The sequence below is a fragment of the Hemicordylus capensis genome, chromosome 2 (genome assembly GCF_027244095.1).
Source record: "Hemicordylus capensis ecotype Gifberg chromosome 2, rHemCap1.1.pri, whole genome shotgun sequence".
Taxonomy (NCBI): domain Eukaryota; kingdom Metazoa; phylum Chordata; class Lepidosauria; order Squamata; family Cordylidae; genus Hemicordylus; species Hemicordylus capensis.
Window position 1 is genome coordinate 90048020 of NC_069658.1, and position 24481 is coordinate 90072500.

General features: G+C 43.9%; 1 protein-coding gene across 9 annotated transcripts in view; it reads left to right on the forward strand.

Annotated features, from left to right (window-relative positions):
* Positions 1 to 515: 515 nt before the first annotated feature.
* SEMA4D (semaphorin 4D) overlaps positions 516 to 24481 on the forward strand; it is a 171715-nt gene continuing 147749 nt past the window's right edge. For 4 of the 9 annotated variants that reach the window (XM_053295117.1, XM_053295124.1, XM_053295121.1 and 1 more), the window contains exon 1: positions 525 to 772. The gene's annotated coding sequence lies outside the window, so the exon portion shown is untranslated. Of the gene's footprint in view, positions 773 to 843; positions 965 to 24481 lie in introns of those variants that run through there. The other 5 variants (XM_053295126.1, XM_053295125.1, XM_053295119.1 and 2 more) reach the window with 3 other exon arrangements.

Below are 24481 nucleotides of genomic sequence, written 5' to 3' on the forward strand. Positions count from 1 at the left end.
TAAACTATTTTTTTCATATGGGTGACCATTATTCAATTTTTTTAAAAAAGGTAAAAATACCTCTAAAAAGGAAAAAGGTATTCTGGAGATCTGACTGTTCGCACAGTGAAATTGAGAAATGATTTCTCCATTCTATTTCGAGAAGGAGCAGCAAGCAGCAGGAGTACATGGACAGAAAAATTCCACGGTTTCTATGTACAAATAGGTCTGGCGCAATCTGCAGTTAGGGTGAGCAGAAAACGGGGCGGGGGGGGGCAGGGGAGTTAATGTGCGCCTCCTCTAGTACTTTCTAGCTTGGACGCGTTCCTGGTAAGTGGTTGGTTTTTGCAAAGTGCCTTCCTGGGACTTCTTTGTATTAACTGGAGGAGGAAAAACCAAACAGAGAGAACCCCAGGCTTTTAATAAAAGGGAGGGGGGAAAATCCTCTCTGTGATTTTTTCTCTCTGATGGTTTTTGAATCTCCCCGCCCCCAAGCACAGCCCAGGCATCCCCTCCCCCTGGAGCTGCTGGCTGCAGGGCAATAACGCTTCTGTGCAGCTCGCTGTTGCATTCATTGCTAGTTTTTTCTCCTCCCCCTCTAGCAGCCGCCATACTGCAGGGCAACCCAAACTTGTTACACACTGGCACGAACTCCTCCTCTTGCTGCTGCCGCCCCCATTTCTATTCCTATCAGCTGCTGCTGAGCACGCAGCAAGGGCCGGTGAACCTGCTTCTGGAGAAGGAGGGAAAGCGGGGGGAAGCATAGGGAAGCTGGAGAGAGCAATAGCCGCAGGTAAGAGCCTTTGCATGCACATGATCCATGCAACCCTCCCTCCTTCCCTCGCTCAGCCTGCTGCAGCGCGGCGGAGCTAGTTGTGTTTGGGGGGGGCGGGAGAAGACGCGCCGCTGAGGAGTCCTCTTGGGCTGCAAGCCCTTCAGTTCATTCTCTCCTTGGGAGGATTTTGCATTGGGAGACGCTTTCCAGGTTTGTATTTGCAGAAACGGGTTTGTTGCTGCTGTTGGTGCAATAGAGAGGGGACGGCTGGCTTCATGTGGTGAGAGCTGATGGAATTTGAAGTGGGCTGGCTGGTGGATCTGAGGGTGTTTAAAGGGAGATCTATGGACGGCGGTGGCGGCTGCTGGTAGAGGCTGTATAGGTGTTGGAGGTTTTATCTGTTAGCACCCCGGAGGATCGCGGGATCAAAAATAACGTGCTGGGCTCTCGGATCAAAGGCTTCCAAAAGGACCTTGTCGCGATATCGACTGTTAGTTTGCGATGTTCTCCCCAAAGGCAGTCTGCTGGGTTTCAGGGAACTGTGACCGCCTGGCAATCGGGGACGAGCATAAAGGAAAACTGGAGTGGTAGCGGGTGTCTGTGCCCCCCCCCCCCATGGTGGAGTGGCTTGCAGCTTGTGGTATTCTGGAATCGAGTTCTCTTTCAAAATGGGGACTGTGATACGAGAGAGCAATAGCCATTACACAAGCCTCTCTCCTCAGATTTATTTGGGTGGTGTTGATGGTGAGAAAAAGAGTTGGGGGTGGGTAGGTGTCGCTCCTTCGTGGGCGGCTTTGATTGCTGTGGAGTTTGCCTTTTGCATTTCACTGTTGATATCACGACGCTCCTCAATAGAGTAGCGGCCACCGCCTCCTTCCCAGTCACAGCTTGTGAAGGGACGCCACTGCTCCAGAGCCCCGAGCTGCCTTCCTTTGCAACCGGTGGGCATATGTTCACCTGCTCCCAGAAAACCTGCAATCGACTCCCCCACCCCCGCTGCGGCCCCTTTTCTAATCTGGACGACGCGGCCTCTTTGTGTGCGAGCTTCAGTGGAAGAGGTGGGTTTCCACTCTGGCTCTGACATGATTTAAGGGCTATCTGTGTTTCTGAACCCTGCACATGGCTGCCCTTAGACGTTTCAAAGACCTTTTCTGCTTCCCCAGTGAGACTTTATATAAAGAGTATAACATGAGGGAAGGGACCTTTTGATGGTGCAACTGCTGTGATCAGATGAATATATGAAAGGGGGGGAAATGAACCTGTCAAAAGCCTATTAAACTCTCTTCCCTTGAAAGCGATGCAGTATTGCTCACTGACTCAGATTCTGGCTGTCTTCACCCTGTGCTTATGCAGATCTAGAAATCCTACCACTGGTAAAAGAATAAAACCAGCCAGTAGTTATGGGTGTAAACTAGACTGCTTCAAATATCTATGGGTTCCTTCAGTGGAGATAATTAACACTGCTCTGGATATTCTGTGGAGGGCAGTAATAAACTAATTATTGGTGGTTGACAGGTTTCTTCTCCATATTGGCTGTTCCCTCGGAGCACTGCTTCACTGAGACAGGAGAATGTGGTACATTTTGATCTATGGGAGCAGGTATATTTGGACTAGTAGAGTAATATCCGCAGGAACTGAGGTGGGTTAAGACAAGGAATGTCTTCTGTAGATTTTTCAGGCCGCAACCTCTGTGTTGTGGAATTTGCCATTCCAAACAGAGAAGAGGATGTTGAGTAGGACTAGACGGCACCTGTTATGTCCTGAGTTGGGCTCTGCTTATTGCCAGGATAAACATGTAGAAGATATGTGAGCTGACTTTTCCTCCCTCCTTTTGATCAACATACAACTGCAAAGAGTTTAATGGGGCTATTTCTAATTTTAAGCTGTATTCTGTATATGTGTCTTTTAAACATGTATTTAATTTAAAACTACATTTTATGCTTTTTAAAAAGCTGCAATATATTCTCTTTTAATGTTAATAGGCTTTAAAATAAATACTTTGCAGTGATGCTGAAGTTACAAGGCATGTATGAAATGGCATCAGGTGTCTGACCATTCTTAATTCGCTCCAAGCGAGTTATAAATTGGAAGCTTCTCTGCTGTCTTCTGTGTTTTTTGCGGGGTGGGGTGGGGTAGTGTGGTCTGAAGATGCAGTGCACCTTTCATGTTGAGGCTTTGTGTATCAACAATGGGTGTGCTCAAAGCAGAGTAATATTACATGGTATTTTATACCACAATAAAAAGAATGCATGATAAAAGGGTTTTATTATGTGGTTACTGTTACAATATAAACACTTTTATGCTTTGGGATGGGTAGAAAGTAAGAGAACTTTTCTCAAAGTGGCTCTGAAGAGAGTGCCTAAAATGCACTGTTTCTGCGTTGATGTTGCTAGGTGGCAGGAATGTTATGTAGCTTTTAGACAATCTGGGGTGCTAGTGTCTTATTGGGAGCCTGTTATTTTACAATGCATATTTCTGTTATCATTACCTCTTTGAAGAGTGCAGCCACCTGTGCTCTCCCCTTTGACAGAAGTATCCATCCTAGTCCAGTGGTCTTCATCTTTTTCATACCCAAGACCTACCTAACCTGCACCCTGGAGTGCCATTTAATTTTTTTGCCTATTCATCCTTTCTCCTGTCTTTAAGAGTGGTGATGTGCAAAGGAGGACAAGAGACCTGTACCTTTAATAGTTGTACAGTAGAGGGAATATTGACAGGCATAGGTACTCCTCTACATAACTATTACAGGTAAAGATGTCTGGACTCCTTTTCATCTGGTCTGTCCCTAACTTTCTATTTCTCTCTCTCTCTTTTTTTTTTTAAAGGAAAGTTAGAAACAAACAGAAAAAAGTGTACCGAAGCCACTGGTGTAGCACCTTAGGTCAACCCACTTGTGGATCCCAGTCCAGCAGGGGAAGAATGTTCTAACCTTATGAGTTTACAGTATGCCACTTTCTTGGTTGCAAGGTGCTTTTATTGTCCTGACCTTCAGGGTGAATTAAATCATTCTGACATAGTACCAGCTTCTTTTCTTTATTATGGAGAACACACCTGGAGTGAATTTCCAAATTAAAGAAGGTTCCAGATGTCCAGGTTTGTGTAACTTCCAGGATGTCCAGCTGTGAAGATATGCATCTACATAGTCCCCCCCCCCCGAAGCTTAGATTAGTTCATTCAGCACTTCAGATCCGTGCCAGTCTGCCAACAAATGGACCCCATCGTTGACCAGCATAGACCGACCAACGTCGATCTATGTCTACCAACATAGACAGTGTAACTCCGATTTTCAAAAAGGGATCCGGGGTGATCTGGGAAATTATAGGCCAGTTAGCTTAATTTCGGTGCCAGTTAATTGATGGAAAGTATAAAGGTTGAAATTGTTAAACATATAGAAGAAAAGGCCTTGCAAAAGGAGACTCAGCATGGCTTCTGCAAGGGCAAGTCTTACCTCACTAACCTTTTGGAGTTGTTTGAGAGTGCCAACTGGCATGTGGATGAAGATGATCCAGTTACTTGCTTCTTAGACTAAACGTCAACTGCTTCTTAGACTAAACGGTGGGGGTGGGGGTAAGAGCACCTTCCCCAGTCTTTAAAGCTATCCCCCCACCTTTGAACTGGCAGTTGCCGGTTCCGTGCACATCCCTAGTCTATACTGGAGACCAAGTAAATCGTAAATGACAGACAGGCTAAGACTTAATCTGCGCTATACATTGATTTTTCTACTTCTCCAATTGTTAAAGAATCTATCAAGCCCACTATTGTGAAAGAGTAGCAAAAGCAAATTTCAAATCTAAACTTTCCCCAATGCAAAACTTGGAATACACTTATTATATCCCATTTATATACTGCTTTTCTTCTAATATACACCTCAAAGCAGAATACACCAGGTGCCAAGGCAGTTGCCAGAACCAAGCCTGCTTAGCTTCAGCACTGTGGTTGCATCCTGTGGCCTGGGTCTTACATGCATGCTTGCATATCTCAGTTGCCAGTGGGTTAACATTTTTTTTCTAACTTTCATCCACAAAGGAAGTGAAAGTGAGAAACAAAACTGATAGTGTGCCTCTTTAAAAATAAAACGGCATACTGAAGCCCATCACATTAGCTTTGTTCAGATAATCCTTTCCTTAAGCACTGTCCAAACACTTTAGGAAGGTGTGGGATAGCACCAACTGGCCAAAACCCCAACACCTATGCACACAGCCTTTGTCTGCAAGGAGCCACGTTGCTTTCCAGGGATCGTGGGAACCACTGGGCTCGCAGGCGAGCCGCTGCTCCCAAGGCAGCTAGCCCGCCTAATCCCCCTTCCCCTTAAATGAGGTTAATTGCGAGCGCTCTATTAACCTTGTTTTTTTGCTTGTTTGCCGCGGTGGCGTGTGGACCCACACTGCAAGCAGCCTCCTAGGCTCAGGTGTCTCTCCAGGATGCCCCACACGCTTGCGTGATGCATCCTGGACCTTCCAGAGGCCACATGGCCCCCGATCCCTGCAGCTCCCACTGACTCCGTGATGGAGCCAGCAGCTGTGTGGGCGGCTGATCCGGCCACCCAGCTACAAGTGGCTACTTGTCTGTGGGGAGAGCGGGCTAAGCCCACTCTCCCCGCAGACCCAACAGAAGCTCTTCTTACGGATCGTGAGAAGAGCTTCACTGACTTGTGCTGGGGTTGTGGGGGATGGCCAATAAGCACATCAGCAGACACAATCAGCGGGCACATCAGTCTCCCCTCCCATGTTTACTGAGCACAGGAGACAACTTCTCTGAACAAGGCTACTCTTGAACTCACTCTGGAATAATTCTTACAGAACGCCCTAATGCTTTCCCCCTTTGGGTATACTGTATAGTCAACCTATTTATTTATTACATTTCTAAACTTCCCCATCCAAAGGCTCTCAGCATAAAAACAAACACCATTTAATACACACTGCTTAAAACAATATAAAAACAATTTAAACACAATTCAGAACCATTTGAAACCAATTAAAAGAGTTAAAAACAATTTAAAAATCTTGGAAGGCCAGGCCAAATGAGTAACCTAAACATGCTTACTCAGAAGTAAGTTCAGCTGACTGTCCCCAATTCAGAAATGTCTATCAGATGAATAACAGAATAAGGAACTTGTGCTATACACCCCGAAAGAAACGTTGGGCTACCAAATCACACACCCACACGAACAGAAGACACTTTTCTGTGAAACATATTAGCATCATGTCCCAATGCTCTGTTCTTACACAGGCCCAAAAAATGCATTGCCCTCCCATCCAGAAATGTGTTTCATAGTGTCCTGTGCAAAAGTAGTGTTGGACCTGTTTAGCCTAGTGAAGAAAAGTTCGAGGGGAGATAGGATAGCCACCTTCAAATATGAGCAGTGCTGTAACACAGAAGATAGAACAGAATTGTTCTCTGTTGTTTCTTAGGGCAGGACTAGAACCAATGGGTTGAAAATTACAGGGAAGCACATTTAGGCTAGATATTAAGAATCATTTCATGTAAGATCTGTTTGATAGTGGCCCAGTGGTGGACAACCCTTCAGGCTAGAGCTGTTCAAACAGAGGCTTGATTGTCATGTTCAAAGATGCTGTAGTTGATTCCTTCACTGAGCAGGAAGTTAGACTACATGATTTCCAAGGTCCCTTCCAACTCTAAAATTCTATGTTCTTGTACCAACCTTAGGAATACTGCAGAAATAACTGCAACTCTGTGCAATCAGCTCTTTCTCAGCCACATAGAAAGGCTAAAAGCCACATCGACTACTATGGTGTGTCAACTATAGGTGCACAGTTATTTATTTATTTGATTGATTGATTGATTTTTATACCACCCTTCCAAAATGGCTCAGGGCAGTTTACAGTTAAAACAGAAACCATATATTTATATGGTTATAAATTATATATCCTGTCCCCAAATAAAACACTATGCAGTCAGCCCCAATTTGACAGGCACCTAGTTGATTTGCTATGTTAATAAAAACATGCAGGTTTATAAACTATCTCCGAGTTGCATTCTTAGCTACAGATGTAATCATCAGGTGAGTATCTTCTGCCCAGCTTTCAAGGTTCCCTGGATTTGGCTCAGATACAAGCTACTGCTAATTATTTAAGAGGATCACTGTGTAGGATGCTTACTAGGTAATAAGTTCACTATCATTAAGGAGGGCAGAGACAGAATGAAAGGTTGCTAATAGAAAATAGGGCAACAAATAAAGTTTGCTTATTATTAATAGTCTATTAAACATTTGTACCACAGATTATAATTAATATAATTTCTGTTTAATTATGTAGTTCTCTGTAATGCTTTCTTTGTTACCTAGAAGTGTCATTCTATGGTGGGGTGGGTGGAAGGAAGAAAGAGTATATTACTACTAACTAACAGCAGGGCATGTTGCTGTAAAGCTCAGAGAACTCTTTAACTACAGAATGGAACACAGTGTTCTAAGACAACAGTTAAAGAAGCCTCAATATTGCAACACCTTTTGTTTGCAGTGAATGTTATCAGGGAATGAAACGTGGCTCTGGCTATAGAGCAAAAGAATGGCCTCTTTCAGTGTCCAGTGACCAATGCTCGATTTTTTCCATCACAAAATGTTTCATTTTCTTATACTTGGGAATGCAAGACAATATGGGCATCTCCAAATTTCTCTTATGGTTCAAAGCTACCATAGTTACCCAGAAAAATATAGGAAAGCTGATTCATTCAGGAGATCCACTCTACAGCAACAGAACCAGCTGCATGCTGGTCCTATTTGCATGATCAAGCTTTACATGGAACCCCAACACAGTGGCAGCAAAAATAACAAATGGGGGCGGGGGCAGAGAAATCAATCAGCTGAACTCAGCCAAAGTTACCCAAAATATATGGGATTAAAAGCCTTCTAGAATGCAAGACAAACCCATCTTATAAGATCTAGGAGTAATTTAGTTTTCTCTCACAACTCTCTATTAGCAGCCATTCAACCTGGATGCAGCAGAGGGAAAGGTTTTCCCTCTTTTAGATCTAACTGCCATTTGGCTTTTCCTTTCCCAGGACTATTAGCAGCCATTTCACCAGGCTTCAGGAGGTGAGAGGAAGGTCCACTCCATCAGCTCAAACATCTTCCCCAATGACCATTCCACTTGGGCAAATTTGAACAATACCACCTGACCAGTCCACCCAATGATGCAATAAGGGATGTGTGCAGACTTGCACATATGCACACACATCCCTCCACCTACACCCAGCAGGCTGCTTCGCTGCCACATAATCACAAGGAGGGAGGAATATCCAAATTGCTCCTCACTATGTAGTTTAAATACTTCTTAAAAGTAATATTCAACCTGCACAATGAGGGGAGGTTCAGACGGTCCAATCTCCCATAAAATTACGTGACAGCTAGACAGCATCTTGTGAATGGGGTAGGACACATGAGCACACAAGCATCATTGCATAATTGGGCCAGCAATTGGGTGGTATTTTCCAAACTAACTACACTACCGGTATGCAACTTACAAGTTTTGATACCCGATTTAGCTATTTTCTTATTTCCTCCTCATCCTTTTTCGTTTTCTGTCTTGCACGTCAGATTATAAGCTTGTGGGTAGAAACTGGCCAAAGAATGCAACAGGATTTATGTGGACAAAGAGAGAACAGCCCTGCTGGATGTTCCTACTTCCCTCTGAGGATGTAAACAGAACTGGGTGGCGGGTGGTTCAAAGGCAGGGGAGGGTGCAGTTACCCCTCTCTCCGCTTCCCCCCCACCTGTGCTCGGTTTTTGTAAAGTCCTTCGGGACGGCAGCGTACCTCCCTGCCTCCCCGTCCCCTCTTTGGCCGGAAGCAGCTGGAAGTACCTGGTGCACATGCGTGTGCACATGCACCAGGTACTTCCACCCCTGAAGAGGGGATGGGGCGGCAGGGAGGTACGAAGGATTTTACAAAAACCAAGTGCCAGCAGGGGAAAAGCGGAGGGAGGGTTAAGTGCACCCTCCCCCGCCCTTAAAGTCAGATACACACATCCGCCTTCAAACCTCCCAGTGTTCAAACCTGTTCGGAGGCCCTTAAAAGGGCCTCCGAACAGGTCCGTGCACATCCCTACTTCTCTCCATTGTGAAAACTATCAATTTATTCCCACCCTCTGTTTCCTGTACTTCAACCAATTACTGATCCATACATGAACTTGTTCCTTTATCCCATGACTGCTAAGTTTACTCAAGAACCTTTGGTGGGGAAATTTGTCAAAAGGCTTTTGGAAGTCCAAGTAGGTTATCCAGTTACTGACTGGAAGGGGCCCCGTAAATACCTGGTGCATATGCGTGCAATGTGTGCGTGCGAGCATGACGTGCACACACACACCGGGTACTTTCAGGGGTACTCCCAGTCCAGCGTGCAGCGGGGCAGCAAGGAGGTACACTTCCACCCCTTGGGAACATTTTTTAACACAGCGCTGGTGGGGGAAACATGGCGGGGGTGGGGGAGGAGCACCCTCCCTGCTCATAGGAACATAGGAAGCTGCCATATACTGAGTCAGACTATTGGTCTATCTAGCTCAGTATTGTCTTCACAGACTGGCAGCGGCTTCTCCAATGTTGCAGGCAAGAATCTCTCTCAGCCCTATCTATCTAGTTTGACATTCCAAGGCCTGCGATTGGATGGAAGTAGCCCAATAAAGGCCGCCCCCCACAATATATTAAAGATCATGGCCCAGTTTTATACAAACTTGTATGCATTGAAGGATATTTCTGTGAAGGACATTCAATCTTATCTAGATAGGTTCTGCAGTCTGAATGAATATGGTCTCGGCTATTCCCTCACTGAGGGGGGAAAAAGCTCTTTGACCCATCCTGTAATGATAGAAGAGGTCAGAGCAGTTATCTCAGTGGGAAAGAATACATCGGCCCCGGGGCCTGATGGTCTGACATGGCCTTTCTATAAGTTTTACGCAGACCAGCTACTACCAGTCTTAGTAAAATTATTTAATTTTGTCCTAGACAATGGGAGTTTAAATAGGTCTTTTGGGGATGGCCTCTTAATCCCCCCCCCCAGAAAGGTGACACCACTTTACCACAAAACTGGAGACCGATAACCCTCACAAATATTGATTACAGAATCTTTGCCAAAATCCTAAATAATAGATTGGTGAAAGTGGCCCCTAAATTGGAAGAAATATGACAGACTCATTGTGTCTGCTGAGAGAACTTTTTTACTCTATACAGAATGTATATACAGAATGAAAGTTGGAAAGGTCACCTCCTCTTATTGGATCAAGTTAAGGCCTTTGACAAAGTGAACCACAATTATCTGTGGACATTGTTGAAAGCTAAAGGTACACCACCCCTCTTCGTTACTTGGATACAGCTGCTCTATGCGAATGCAAAGGTAACACCGCAGATTAATGGATGGCGGGGCGACCCGGTCACTTTGCATTTGGGTGTCCGCCAAGGATGCCCACTGAGCCCATTACTTTATGTTTTTGCCCTGGATCCGATCCGATCCTGATCAGGATTCAGAGAGAACCCCATCTGCGAGGGGTCTCGGTCTCTATCCCTCCGCCCTGTGAGATCTTCTCAGGAGGGAGGAGGAGGGAGAGTGATGGGATAGCCGAACCACCTGTCCACTCAGAACTGCATTCTGAGTTTAGGGTAAAATTTGTAGCTCATGGCGATGATCTTACATTACTGTTATCGAATGAAAATGAAATCTCTGTAATACTAGACCTCTTCTGGGAATATGGCAAGATCTCGGGCTCAGGATTAAATGCTGACAAAAGTGTATTTGTTAAAATGGACCTCGGACGCCAGCAACTCTCGTGCCTACCCATCTCTGAATGTAAAAACGAAGGGGCCCCAGAGTCCAAACTGAAGTGGGTAGATACAGTAAACATTTTGGGGATTGAATATGGGATTAAGGAAAAAGTCTGGGGGCAAAATTGGACAGACTGGGAAGAAAAAGTAATGCTTAAAATCACCATGTGGAAAAAATGGAGCCTTGCCATGTACCAGAAAGCGGTTTACATCCAGACTTACCTGATACCCCCAGTGCATAACCTGGTGGTAGTCTACCCTCCTCCGCTCGATCTCCTTTGGAGAATTGAAAGCCAGATCTTCTGTCTAGTATGGCACACAGCGTCCTTCCCTTTGGCCCGTGCGGTAGCATTTAAGCAGGTTGAGTGGGGAGGCCTGGCACTACCTGCCCTGTAACTGAATTCATGTCCTACAATTTTGGAAACTGGATTTTCGTGAATGACCATAATATGTCCAACCTCCTGCAAAAAACCTGGGTCTCGCTTTTTGCTCTGCGTTGGCGCAAGTCAGCATGGGGCATAGCATGGTGGGGGAAAGGATCTTTCAATGGTAATATCACACAAGTATTAAAAAGAGAACTCCAGGACTACTTGAGAGATTCGTTATTCACACTTTAAAAATGGAAGGTTGAACCGGATCTATTTAAAGGATCCTCTTCAGTTAAGCAGCTAAGGAAAACAATTTATGGAGAGATTCTAGAAGTGGGGTTTTTAAAACCTGATTTAGAACATAAACGCTACAAACACCGCACTTCACAGTACTGGTTGCAACCCGATCACCCTATCGCTCTCTTTAAGGAGAAAAAGGTCCCTTTCCATTTATGGGAAACGAGGTGGCGTTTATACCACCAAGCACTACCGCTTAATGCGGCTAAGCCATGGCTCCCTGAGGACCAGCAAGAGTGTCCTAAAATCACCTGCAAACAGAAAGCTAGTGAGCTAGGCAAAACATTCAGGGACACATTTCTTAAAAGAGTGTGTGGTAGCCAAAAGAGTGTGGCAGGGAGTAAGCAAGCTGTTAGAGTGGCCTGATTTGGAAAAACAGACTTGGGAAGAACTAACCTCGGGTTTGAGCGACAGAACCTCTTTTCGAGGTCCCAGAAAGAAACCTTCAAGGAAATGGGACGGAACAGTTGCCGTCATACTAGGGAATTGGAACGTTCCCCTTCTCGTAATCAGGTTAGTAAACCTGTATGTCATTTATGCAATGCTCCTGCATAGGAATAGGGAGGGAAGACGCAACCAAGAGGTTCACGTGGATGAGACAGTAAATCTCTTCTGGAAAAGTTTGTATGGTTATGTGCAAAAAGACAAGTGTATCTCTTCTAAACAGCAATGGGACAAATTATGGAAATAGACGTTGGACGTAACCTCCCCCCCCCCCGATTACCTGATGTGCCTTGTAATCCCTCATCCCCGAGTTACAGTACTGCCTGCATATACTTTATAACCCTGTGGGTTTCCAAATCCTTGTGTGTAAATCTTTGTAGATATATGATGTACAAACAACCACTTTGTATATAATTGTGCTTTGGCAATGTACTGTATGCTTTGATAGATTGTTGGTTCAATAAAAAAATCTTGTCCTATTTTAAAAAAAAAAAAATCTTGTCCTGTTTTGGAGGTGCCAGGGAGGGAACTTGAAACCTTCTGCTCTTCCCAGAGCTGCTCCATCCCCTGAGGGGAATATCTTATAGTGCTCACACTTCTAGTCTCCCATTCATATGCAACCAGGGTAGACCCTGCTTAGCTAAGAGGACAAGTCATGCTTGTTACCACAAGACCAGCTCTCCTTAAAGTTATCCCCCTCCACTTCAAACTGGCTGAACTGCCGGATTTTCAAACCGGTTTGGAAGTCCGTATAAGGGCCTCTGAACCAGTTTGTGCACATCCCTAGTATAGAGCTGGAACTGCTTCTTAGACTAAACCAGTGATTGAGGTTTGCCAACTTGCTTATTCGGACTGATCATAGGAAATACACAAATGAAAGCTGAATTTTGAAAAGCTGTCTAGGTTATTCTAATTCCTATTGAAGTTCTGGGAGTGTGAGTGTGTGTGTGAATGTGAATATTAGTGCACATGAATGAAGGGATTTGAAAGGCCCTTGACAGGTTTATTTTTATGCCCTTTCTATCCACTGTAGGAATTGAAGAACAGAGACATCTTCACTCCCTGTTTTCAAGAGCATTTTGGCCTAATTTTTTTGCTAATGGGTTTATTTAGAATTCAACATTCCTTCATTTCATGTGTTGCACACTGAAGTGTTAATTCTAAAACAATAATTAGAAAATAGTGAGATGCCACCAAATAGCGAGAATGCATCTGGAAATCTGTGCATAAAGAGAGGCTCCTATCATAATGAAGTGCCTAAAGGCTCTGGACTTTGTACAGAAGGTACAGAACACAGATCCTGCCAGGAACTTACAAGGAAATACACATGATATAAAAGCAAAACAAGCAACAAGCAAATTCAAATATCAGTTCTTATATCATGTTACAGAAGTGTTATCATGGCCAGGTGGAACAGTCATTGAGGAAGATAGTTCTGGGAGAGGAGAAGCCAAATTGCAGTTGATCCTAGCCAAGCTGAGGGAGTAGACCTTGCTGTCTCACCTCTTCCTCTGATGCAGCTAGGTTGAGGGAAAGGAGCGAGCAAATACCCCAGCTTCCCTCACCTGCTGGTTTTGACCACCTTTCATTCCCTTGACGACTCCTCCTTCCTTCATTTTGTAGTTCCTTGGGACCTTAGCCTCATCTACTGTGTCCTTACTTCAGTTCACTGCTCAGTCTGTACGCCTACCTCAGTTGCCTCCTTTTCTACTTCCCTTAATTCTTTTCCACTGTAGTTCACCTCTGTAGCCTGTCATGTGAGCAAGATGCTGACCAAATTCTCCAAACCTTCGAGCATGCATCCCTGCTTCAGTTAAGCTGGGTTCCAGCCACCAATGCTGGGATTGTTCCTCAGCTTAAACAATTCCTCTTTGAATTAGGGCTTACCTAGAGGACAGATTTCTGTACAATTTGCTAAAGGAGCTTAGTCATAGGTATCTTTCCCCCTTTTCTGCTTCTCGGACCACAAGTTATTTCAATGTTCCTACCCCAACCTCTGCATCAGTTATTTCTAGAGATGTTATGAACCCTTCCTGCTTCTGTTTGGTCTTGGTCTTGGCAAATTCTCCCAAATATTATGAAATAGCTTTCTGAGCCTAAAAATAAGTCAAATCAAACTCCATTATGTCCCACAATGATATCCTTGGGAGAACAACAGACCCTGTCCCAATATCCTCTCTCACCTGCTTACCAGACTGCTGTTGCTGCTCCAGTGGGGGTGGGTGGGCAGGAGGAAGAAAGGTCTCTTCCCTTCCAGCACATGGAGCACTGCTGTTCCAATAACCTAGGTACTAGTAGCCCCCCAAAATGAGTTTCCCTAATGCCTGGGTCGCTGGCTCTAGACATGGGAGAGACCCCAGCTCACTGACCAAGAGGCACTTTTAAAAGAGAGAGAGAGAGAGACAGAGAGAGAGATAATAAATTTAGAGAGCAACTGTTCCTATCCAATGCCAGCTTCTTTCCAGTAGCGGTTGCTGGTGTCTACCTTGTGTTTCTTTTTAGATTGTGAAGCCCTTTTGGATGAGGGAACCATCTTATTTATTATTCCATGTAAACTGCTTTGAGAACTGTTGAAAAACAGTATATAAATGTTTGTAGTCATTAGTAGCTTTTTCTTTCCTTCTGCTCACCACGGTTGCTGGAGAAGCAGCAGTCATTACATAGGAGGGAGGGTGCTTGGGGGATGATGGGTGGGTTGGGGAAGGGGATGAGGATGGGGAAGGAGCTGAGTTCTTCTCTGGCTTAGATTAAAATCTGAGCTGGAAAAAATTAAAATGGAACTGAAATCTACCTTTTCAGTGTTGGGTTACTACAAACAAAAATCATTTGTGAAAAACACAAACTTTAATAAATTAAGTTTTAAAAAGGCATGGGTTAGGTAGGAAAAGTAACAGCTTGCTTTCTGTCAATAAACAGAAGCAATAATCTGCAGGCACAATACGCTTGGGCATGTTTCATTATTTATTTAAAATATTTATACACTGTTCCCCCAAAATAGCTCAGCATGGTTTACTAGAGAAAAATACAGTTATAAGCAAATAAAAAAGAAATAACTCCATGAAAGGACAAATCAGCTGCAGATCACAGAAAGCCCACAGACAGAAGAAACCATATCAGCCAAGCGTCTGCTGAAAAAGAAAAATCTTAGATCCAGAGCCCTAACAAGAAGGTCCATCTCATATATTCTCTTAAGCAAGGACATTTGATGAACAAGGGTTATTAATTAATTAATTAATTAATTATTATGCCCTGGTTGCATATGAATGGGAGACTTGATGTGTGAGCACTGCAAGATATTCCCCTCAGGGGATGAAGCCGCTCTGGGAAGAGCAGAAGGTTTCAAGTTCCCTCCCTGGTTTCTCCAAGATAGGACAAGATTTATTTATTTTTTTAATAGGAAAAGATTTTTTTATTGAACCAACAAACTACCAAAGCATACAGTACGTTGCCAAAGCACAATTATATACAAAGTGGTTGTTTGTACATCATATATATACAAAGATTTACACACAATGATTTGGAAACCCACAAGGTTATGGAGAAGCCACTGCCAGTCTGTGAAGACAATACTGAGCTAGATAGACCAATGGTCTGACTCAGTATATGGCAGTTTCCTATGTTTCCTATGTTATTCAGATCTTCAGAATTCCCAGTGCTGGAAGCATTTGTATGTGGTTGGGGAGAGATCAAAGTTGTGCCACATACTCAGATGTGGTGATGTGCTAACAGATTTCATGCTTGCCCTCCTCGTTAAAGTGCTCTCTGTGTCTGGGTGTCCAGGGGTATGTGAAGACCCATTGAATTTAGATTGAGCTAGTCCCATTGAATTCAATGGGACTTACTCCGAGGTAATTGAGTATAGGATTGCAGCCTTTGCACCCCGCCCCTTGCAAGTCCTGAAGACAGCCATATTTCCATGTAGAAAAGGAATAATATTTTAAATAGCTGAAGTACATAAATGTGTTAAGCTGTTAAACTGTACCTGTCACAGTTTCTCTTGCAGAAGAAAAGGAAACTAGGTTCACAGAAAAGTGATAAAAACTACTGTGTCTGCTGACCTTTGAGCTATTGGCAGTGCCCAAACAGATAATTATTTAACTGTAGAATTTTGGTTTCATTTTGAAAGTGAGAAAAGATAACCTTTGGTACTTTGGCTAGGATGATCAATGTTTAGGAACTTCACAGAAATATACTAAGTAGTTTCAAACAAAGGGCTATGGACAGCACGCTATGTTGGTACATTTGGTCAGGTTTCCTCTAGGATTGGCAATACTTTGATGTTATTGTAAGCCACCAGGAGTTTATGTGGTGAAAGTTGATGGATTTTTTAAAATAAATGCATTTAAAAAATAAATAGATAAATAAATGTAGCTATTTCAGGGAGAGCTATACGGGCAGATGTCCTTCTGCCACATCCTGTTGCAGTTAAAATATCAGGTGAGAATCTGTTATGGTTTTTCGTGCACATTGTTGGGAAGATTTAGTCTTTTTGTTGTCAGCTACTGGTTGTGGTTAGTTCTTAGGGTAACATTCTAAAATGCGGTGGAAGAGGCTTTGAAAAAACATTTACTGCATTCCGAGGCATGCTTTTCGAGTGGCAGATGTGTGTTCAAACCACTTCCAACACAGTTAGAATGTTCATCCATCACGAGCTGGAAACTGGAGGATAGCAGAATATTGTTTTTGTCCATATTGGTTAGAATTAGCTGTTCTAAGCATTGGAATGGTGCTGGTTTTTCAGGTTCTCCCATACCAACCTCTTGTCTTGAATAGAACCGATTTACAACCCTTCAGGAATTGCAAGAAATATCCAACACCACTCCTGTTTAAATCATGTAGTAAATCGATGAAGCATCAAACATCGTAATGGGTGTAATGGTTTATGATGGAAATACAGCCCTATTCAGACATTATGCTGTACAGGAATGCATAAATAAATGCATGAATGTTTCTGGGCGAAATACAAAGTGCTGGTTATTACCTTTAAAGCCCTGAATGACTTGGGTTCGGGCATGTATGTGTGTATGTATGTATGTATGTGCATCTGTGCATGCATTTGTGTAAAGTGAAGGTTAAATTCAGAGGGGATGCCAGTTTCTTGCTTCTTCTGATTCCATGGTAACTGGCCTTGGCCACAGAGGAGTTCCCTAATCTAGTAGCCAACAAGTGAGAGGCCAAGTTAGACATAGCATATTATTTATTATTTATTTATTACATTTATAAACTGCCCCATCCAAAGGCTCTGGGTGGTGTACAACAAGTTTAAAGACAGAAAAACACATACCATTTGAAACACAGTGCTCAAAACAATATAAAACCAATTTAAAAACAATTCAAAACCATTTAAAACTGATTAAAATACTTTAAAAAACAATTTAAAAACCTCGGAAGGCCAGGCCAAACAAGTACGTTTTTAGGGCTCTCTTAAAGGCCGACAGCGAGTCTAAACCTCAGATATTTGCCAGGAGTGCATTCCATAGGCCAGGAGCAGTTACAGAAAAGGCCCGGTTCCGAGTCGCCACCATACTGGTGGTCATACAGAAGAAGGCGCTCTCTAAAGTAACCCGGACCGAAGCCGTTAAGGGCTTTAAAGGTACTAGCCAACACTTTGTATTTTGCCCAGAAACATATCAGCAGCCAGTGCAACTGTTTTAAAACAGGCATAATATGGTCTCTCCAGGTTACCCCAGAAACCAATCTGGCTGCCGCAGTTTGAACTACCTGAAGTTTCTGAACTACATACAAAGGCAGCCCCACGTAGAGCGCATTGCAATAGTCGAGCCTGGAGGTTACCAGCTGGTGCACCACTGTTTGAGATCGTTCTCTTTAAGGAATGAAGAATCATTCAAATCAGCCGAAGTTGATAGAAAGCGCTCCTGGCCATAGCCTCCACCTGAGATACTAGGGTGAGGCCTGGATCTAAGAGCACTCCCAAGCTGCATACCTGTTCCTTCTGGGGGAGTGTAACCCCATTCAGCACAGGAAGATCTAATTCATTCCTCAAATTCTGATCTCCCACAATGAGCACCTCCGTCTTGCTTGGATTCAGCTTCAGTCTGTTATTCCTCATCCAGCCCATTACTGCCCATAGGCAGGCATTTAGGGAGTGAATGTCATTTCCTAATGATGATGATTAGGAGAAATAGATTTGGGTGTCATCAGCATCAGTGGTCCCTCTAATTGTTTTCATCTCTATGCGGAATGATTTTTGTTCTGGGCGGCAGTATCAAGGCACTGTGTGCGCACATGCATTCAGAGTTGGGCCTTCCTAATTCAACCTGAGTGGGATCTAAAATTAACTGAGCAGAGAGAAAACTTGTGAGAATGCACACGTGTTCACACCTTAGAGGGAACAGTGATCAGCATACTGATAACCAGTGTTCTCTCTAATTTTTTTCAACCCTCAATGGATATTGACGTCCCTCAGCACTAAAAATCCGGGTGACTCCAACATCAACTCAGAGACCAGCTCCATCAGCTCAGGGAGTAAGTTGGCAGCGGGGTGGATGGTACACCAACAGAATCCCTAATCTATCCCTAGTTTGGGCCCTGGGTATTTAAGGGAACACCTCCTTCTGCATGAACCCCACCGCCCACTGAGATCTGCTGGAGAGGTCCGTCTGCAGCTGCCACCGGCTAGTCTGGTGGCCACTCAGGGACGGGCCTTCTCTGCTGCTGCCCCGAGGCTTTGGAATGCGCTCCCTAGTGAAATAAGAGCCTCCCCATCTCTGACAGCTTTTAAAAAGTCTTTAAAAACACATTTCTTCACCCAGGCTTTTAATTAATGTTGTTTTAATGGTTTTAATGCTGTTTTAAAATATTATTTTAAAATTTGAAAATTGTTATAATGTGTGTCTCCCCCCCCCCCTTTTGTCTTAACGAATGTTTTGCTTTGTTTTTATTCTGTTGTAAACCACCCAGAGACGTACGTTTTGGGCGGAATTAAAATGTCTTGATAGATAGATAGATAGTTGCCAGCCTCAGAAAGACACACTCAGTACAGTGGTCCCTCGACTTACGGACTACTCGACATCCGAAGTTTTCGACTTACGAACGACAAAAATGGCCGCACGCTTACGAATTTTTCGACATCCGAACGGAAACCGTTGGCGGTTTAGATGCGGTTTCCTCGACTTACGAATTTTTAGATGCGGTTTCCTCGACTTACGAATTTTTCCAGACCTCCGTGGGTGCGCTTTTCGACTTACGGAATTTTCGACCTACGAACGTTCATTAGGAATGGATTAACTTCATAAGTCGAGGGACCACTGTATATGTCACACAGGGGCCCTAGTAAGGGTATTCTAATGGACCACAGCCACTCCACCCCCCACCCCCGCCCACTTCCCCTAGCGTGCTCCACAACAGAGTAGCCTGGTGGAAGGAGCTGGGCCCAAACTGGGCCACTAGCCTCCCCACATCCAGGTCTCAGTTATACAAGCCACACGTTCGCTCCCTCATCCATGATCAAGTCATGGATTATTTCAGTCTTATTCTGAACCGACCTGACATTGCAAAGGAGCAAGGCTAGGTTCTGTGGGAAGCTGGTACTGCTCCCCAAGGCCAGAGAGCTGACAGGGCAGCCAGAAGTGGAAAAAGTTACTAAGTTATTGGTTTCCCTTCCCCTGTACTGGCCAGCTGCTCTGCCAGTGCCACTTCGTCTATTCCCCACCACAACAGTAATAGCTGCCCCAGAGCTGCCATGGTTGAAATTTCCCATGTAATATTTCTCTCTCTCAAGCCATGTGGTGGTGACTACTTGGATTGAGACTATAATGCGAAGAGGGTAAAGGGTTTATTTCTTTATACTGCACAGTTTCCCTGGCTTATATTGTACCCCCACCCCCCACCCCCAGCTGCCATTACAGTATTTGTGCCTGTGTGTTTGCAATTTGTTGCTAATAGCAGCTTTAGGGGCAGTTTGCATTGCGAAAACCCAGGATCAGGAGCAACCCCACTTTATGAGATGGCCCCAATCCAAATTCCCCTTGCAGTTGTTTTTTTGATAGGCTGGGGAAATGGGGTGCTTCGATTGCAGAACTCTCACATAACTTCTACTCTTGGTTGTGAGACTACAGATTTCTGTACTACTCATTGGTTCTGGTTTTCTATTAATGCTGCACCCTGTATATCCGTCCCAGGTCTCGAAGCTTTTAACTCACCTCCAAACGTATTTCCTAGAGTGTTGCTTCCCCCTTCTCCCTGGTTCAAATCTTTTAATGCCTAAAATAGGTCAAAGGGAGCAGTCTATTGTTTTGCTTGAGCTATCTGGATTTTTTTTTAAAAAGCTCTGTTCTTTAGGACATGTAGAAAACTTTCCACTGCTTCAAGGATCAACATAGTTTCAAGGATCTGCCCCAGACAAAAACATACCTTATTCTTGCCCTATACAGATTTAAATAGTAGATCAGTCCACAGCATCCACCCACCTCAGTCCAGTGACCTACTAGAAGCATGGCCTTAGTGAAAGCACCTCCTTTCTTGCTCTCAGTACTTTATCCTTAAGCAGTAAAACCAGCCATGAGAACTGCACAGCCCCGCTGAACGTTGTCAGCTGTGTAAACTAGCATGGGTGTTGCAGGCCTGCAGGTATTGAGATGTGGGTTTTCGGGGGAAACCCTCCTATGCAAAAAAATTTCATTTACCAAAAAATTGCACAAAAATGTTACTCTGAAAACTTTTCTGATAACCTAAAATAGTTTGTGATCCTATTTGGCAAGTTTAAGTTTTAGTTTTAAAAAACGACTACTCCAAAATGGAAAAAAAAAACAAAAACACCATTAGGCTCTTCTCATGATCAAGTGAGAAGAGCCAAATCGGGTTTGTGGGGAGAGTGGGCTAAGCCCGCTCTCCCCGCAGATGATCAGTTAGCCCTCCCTGGGTGGCCGCTGCCGCCACCCACGCAACTGCTGGCTCCATCGTGGAGCCGGCAGGGGCTTGGGAGTTCGGGGGCCGCGCAACCCCTGAAAGTTCCAGCATGCCCTGCACGAGCTCTCAGGGCATGCTGGAGAGAACCCTGAGCCAGGAGGCTGCCTTTTAGCCTCCTGGCTGGGGGTCTCCTCATGTGTCGCCACAGCAAAAACCTGGGTTAGTGGAGCACTCACTCCGCTAACCTGGGCTAAGGGGAGGGGGAATTAACGGAGTTTGCTGCTGGGAGCCACATGGCTCCCGTTGCAGCACACGACCGCCAAAAAGTGGGCTAGGCTCCCTTAGCCCGCTTTTTGGCAGTCGTGAGAATCGCCTCTAAATTACTCTGCTGTATTCTCACACACTTACTAAGAATAATAAACTGAAAAGCATTAATTACAACTCTGAAATTAAATGCAATGCTTGCCTCATGCTTTATTGGCATCCCTTCATGGTTAGTAATGTATTAATGAAACAGTGAATGAAAACCCTTTCTAACTGAGCAAAGAGGCACCTTTTTAAAGTGGTTATTCTCTTTATTGATTGGGGGAGAGCAAATGGCCCTATCCAGCCCCAGCACAGCATCCCTCCAGTGGCTGTTACTGGTGTCTATCTTACATTTCTTTTTAGATTGTAAGCCCTTTGGGGGTAGGGAGCTATCTTATTCATTCATTCATTCATTCATTCTCTATGTTAACCACTTTGGAAACTTCTGTTGAAAAGCAGTATTCATCTTTGTTGTCTAAAACATTTCTGTGGAAAAATTAAGTATGGGGAAAATGTCATTTGAAACATTTCAGCCCCACATCAGTGATTAACAGTGGCACAATAGCCACGTAGACACCCTCTGACATTAATCCAACAAAATACAATATAGGATTATATTTACTCAACAAAAAAGCAAATATATCAAGCTGCCTTCTACTGAATCGCATCACTAGTCCATCTACCTCAGTATTACCTACTCTGGCTGGCAGTAGATCTTCAGGGATTCAGGCAGCTCTCTTTCCTAGCCCTACTTAGGATGCCAAGGATTGAGCCCGAGACCTTCTGCATGCAAAGCATGTGCTCTGCCACTAAGCTGTGCCCCTTCCTCATCTACCATGCACTGATGAAGTTCAGTTTCTACTTCTTCCATGCATTATCCAGGCCTGCTCAAGTTAGGCCCCCCAGCTGTTTTTGGACTACATCTCCCATAATTACCAGTCACAGTGGCCAATAGCCAAGGGTTATGGGAATTGTAGGCCAACATCTGCAGGAGGGCTGAAGTTGAGCAGCCCTGGATTAGACACATCTAAAGGACAGCAGTCTCAGCTTAGGGGGACTACATAAACCAGAAGTTTGAAAATGCACAGCTTAGCATATTTCAGGAGCATTTAAAAACAAAAAGGAACAATATTATTATTTATAGCTATATAGAAAACATGGGGTGGAGTGGGGCGGGGGGCAGGGAGAATAATTGCAATTTATTTATTATTTGAATCCAAAAATAGATTTTTTCAAGGCTCCGTGATGTTAGAAATTGGGGAGTATCTTAAATTCAGAGTCGTCTTCTTTTCAGGCCAATGCAGTTATAACCAGTATTTAACCTGCATTTTTAAATGCAGCTATAACCAGTATTTAACCTGTATTTTCAACCACAACTATGCTGTTGAAAATTTGAATTTTTATGTGACGCTATTTCTGATAGTAAAAGGGGCTTTTTCAGGGAGGAGAGAAGCAAAAAATCACTTCCTCCTCCTCTTCCTCCTTGCATGCTCCTCAGAGAAAGAAGCCTTTGGCCTAGCTACTCTCCAGCCTCTCTGCAAGAGTGGAGCCCTTCTAATCCAATGGATATAAGCAAAATTTGACCCAAACTTAGAAATAATTCCCACAGAAAGTATTTCAGCTTTTTCAGATTCAGGACATTCCAGAACATCTCATATTGCTGCAGTTTTAGCTTCATATTGCATGAGCTTTGGCTTGTGAATTAGTGAGCCATCATCAATAACTTAATGAGTCCCCTTGTCAGTGGCATGCGTCATCAAAGTATCAAGGGTCCTTGCCAGAGATGACTTGTTGCCTTTTCTCTTACGCTGCTTATCTGGATCAAACAAAGATGGAGGCCAAGAATGCAGTTCATATTTGAATTTGCCCATAATTTCTGAAAGTTTGCATTTCGTTTTAAGCAGATGAGCATTCTTTGAACCATCAGACCTAGGTCAACATGGTAAATATCACTATCAATGATGATGCCTTTCTTCAGTGCTTTCATTGTTACAGCTTGAGAAGACTTGACAGTTTTCAGATATTTGAAAGATTTCCACATCATGTTTATTTATTCATTTATTTTATTTAACATATTTCTATGCTGCCCAAAACTCAAGTCTTTGGGCGGTTAACAACAAGCAAACAAACAAAAAGTTAAAACATTAGTTAAAATAATAATATAATATTATTTATAATATATTTATAATATATTTATAATATAATAATAAATGACAACAGAAAACTTAAAACAGTAGTTAAAACAAAATAAATAATATAGTAAAAGTTAAAACATTACAACAATTTAAATTTTAAAACATTTTAAAATGATGTTAAAACTGTTAAAACAACATTTTATTAAAAGCCTGGGTGAATAGGTGCATCTTTCTTTCTTTCTTTCTTTCTTTCTTTATTACATTTATATCCAGATCTTCCTCCAAGGAGCCCAGAGCGGTGTACTACATACTTGAGTTTCTCTTTCACAACAACCCTGTGAAGTAGGTTAGGCTGAGAGAGAAGTGACCGGCCCAGAGTCACCCAGCAAGTCTCATGGCTGAATGGGGATTTGAACTCGGGTCTCCCCGGTCCTAGTCCAGCACTCTAACCACTACACCACGCTGGCTCTTTAAAGACTTTTAAAAAGTTGTCAGAGATAGGGAGGATCTTATTTCAGCAGGGAGCACGTTCCAAAGCTTTGGGGCAGCAATGGAGAAGGCCCGTCTCTGTGTAGCCACCAGACAAGCTGGTGGCAACTGCAAACGAACCTCTCCTGATGATCTCAATGGGCGGTGGGGTTCATAACAAAGAAGATGTTCTCTTAAATACCCAGAGCCCAAGCCATTTAGGGCTTTATAGCTTATAACCAGCACCTTGTATTTTGCCCGGAAACTTATTGACAGCCAGTGTAGATCTTTCAATATGGGAGTAATATGGTCTCTCTGAGATGACCCAGAGACCAACTTGGCTGCCGCATTCTGGACCAGTTGTAGTTTCCAGGCTACACATAAGGGCAGCCCCACGTAGAGCGCATTGCAGTAATCCATTCTGGAGGTTACCAGCGTATGTACTACTGTTCTGAGGTTGTTTATCCCAAGAAATGGACGCAGCTGGCGTATCAGCCGTAGCTGATAGAAGGCACTTCTGGCCACTGCCTCAACCTGTGAGGAGAGGCTTGGATCCAGAAGCACCCCCCAGACTGCTTAACTGTTCATTCTGGGGAAGTGTGACCACATCCAGAACAGGCAGATCAAAATTGTCTCCTGAGATCCAACCCTGCACAATGAGTACCTCCGTCTTATCTGGATTCAGTCTCAGTTTGTTATCCCTCATCCAGCCCATTATCACCTCCAGGCAGGCATTTGTTGTTGTGCCCTCTCCCGATGATGTTGACTTGGAGAAGTAGATTTGGGTGTCATCAGCATATTGATAGCACCCTGCACCAAATCTCCTGTATATCTCTCCCAGTGGTTTCATGTCGATGTTAAACAACATCGGAGATGATACAGAGTCCTGAGGGACACCATACAAAAGTTCAGATTTTAAACTTTCAAAAGTTCAAGGGACACAGTCTTCAAGGGACACCATCTGGACCCTACCCGAGAGGTAGGAGCAGAACCACCACAAAGCAGTGCCTGCCACTCCCAACCCCTTCAGATGCTCCAGAAGGATACTATGGGCGATAGTATCGAAAACTGCCG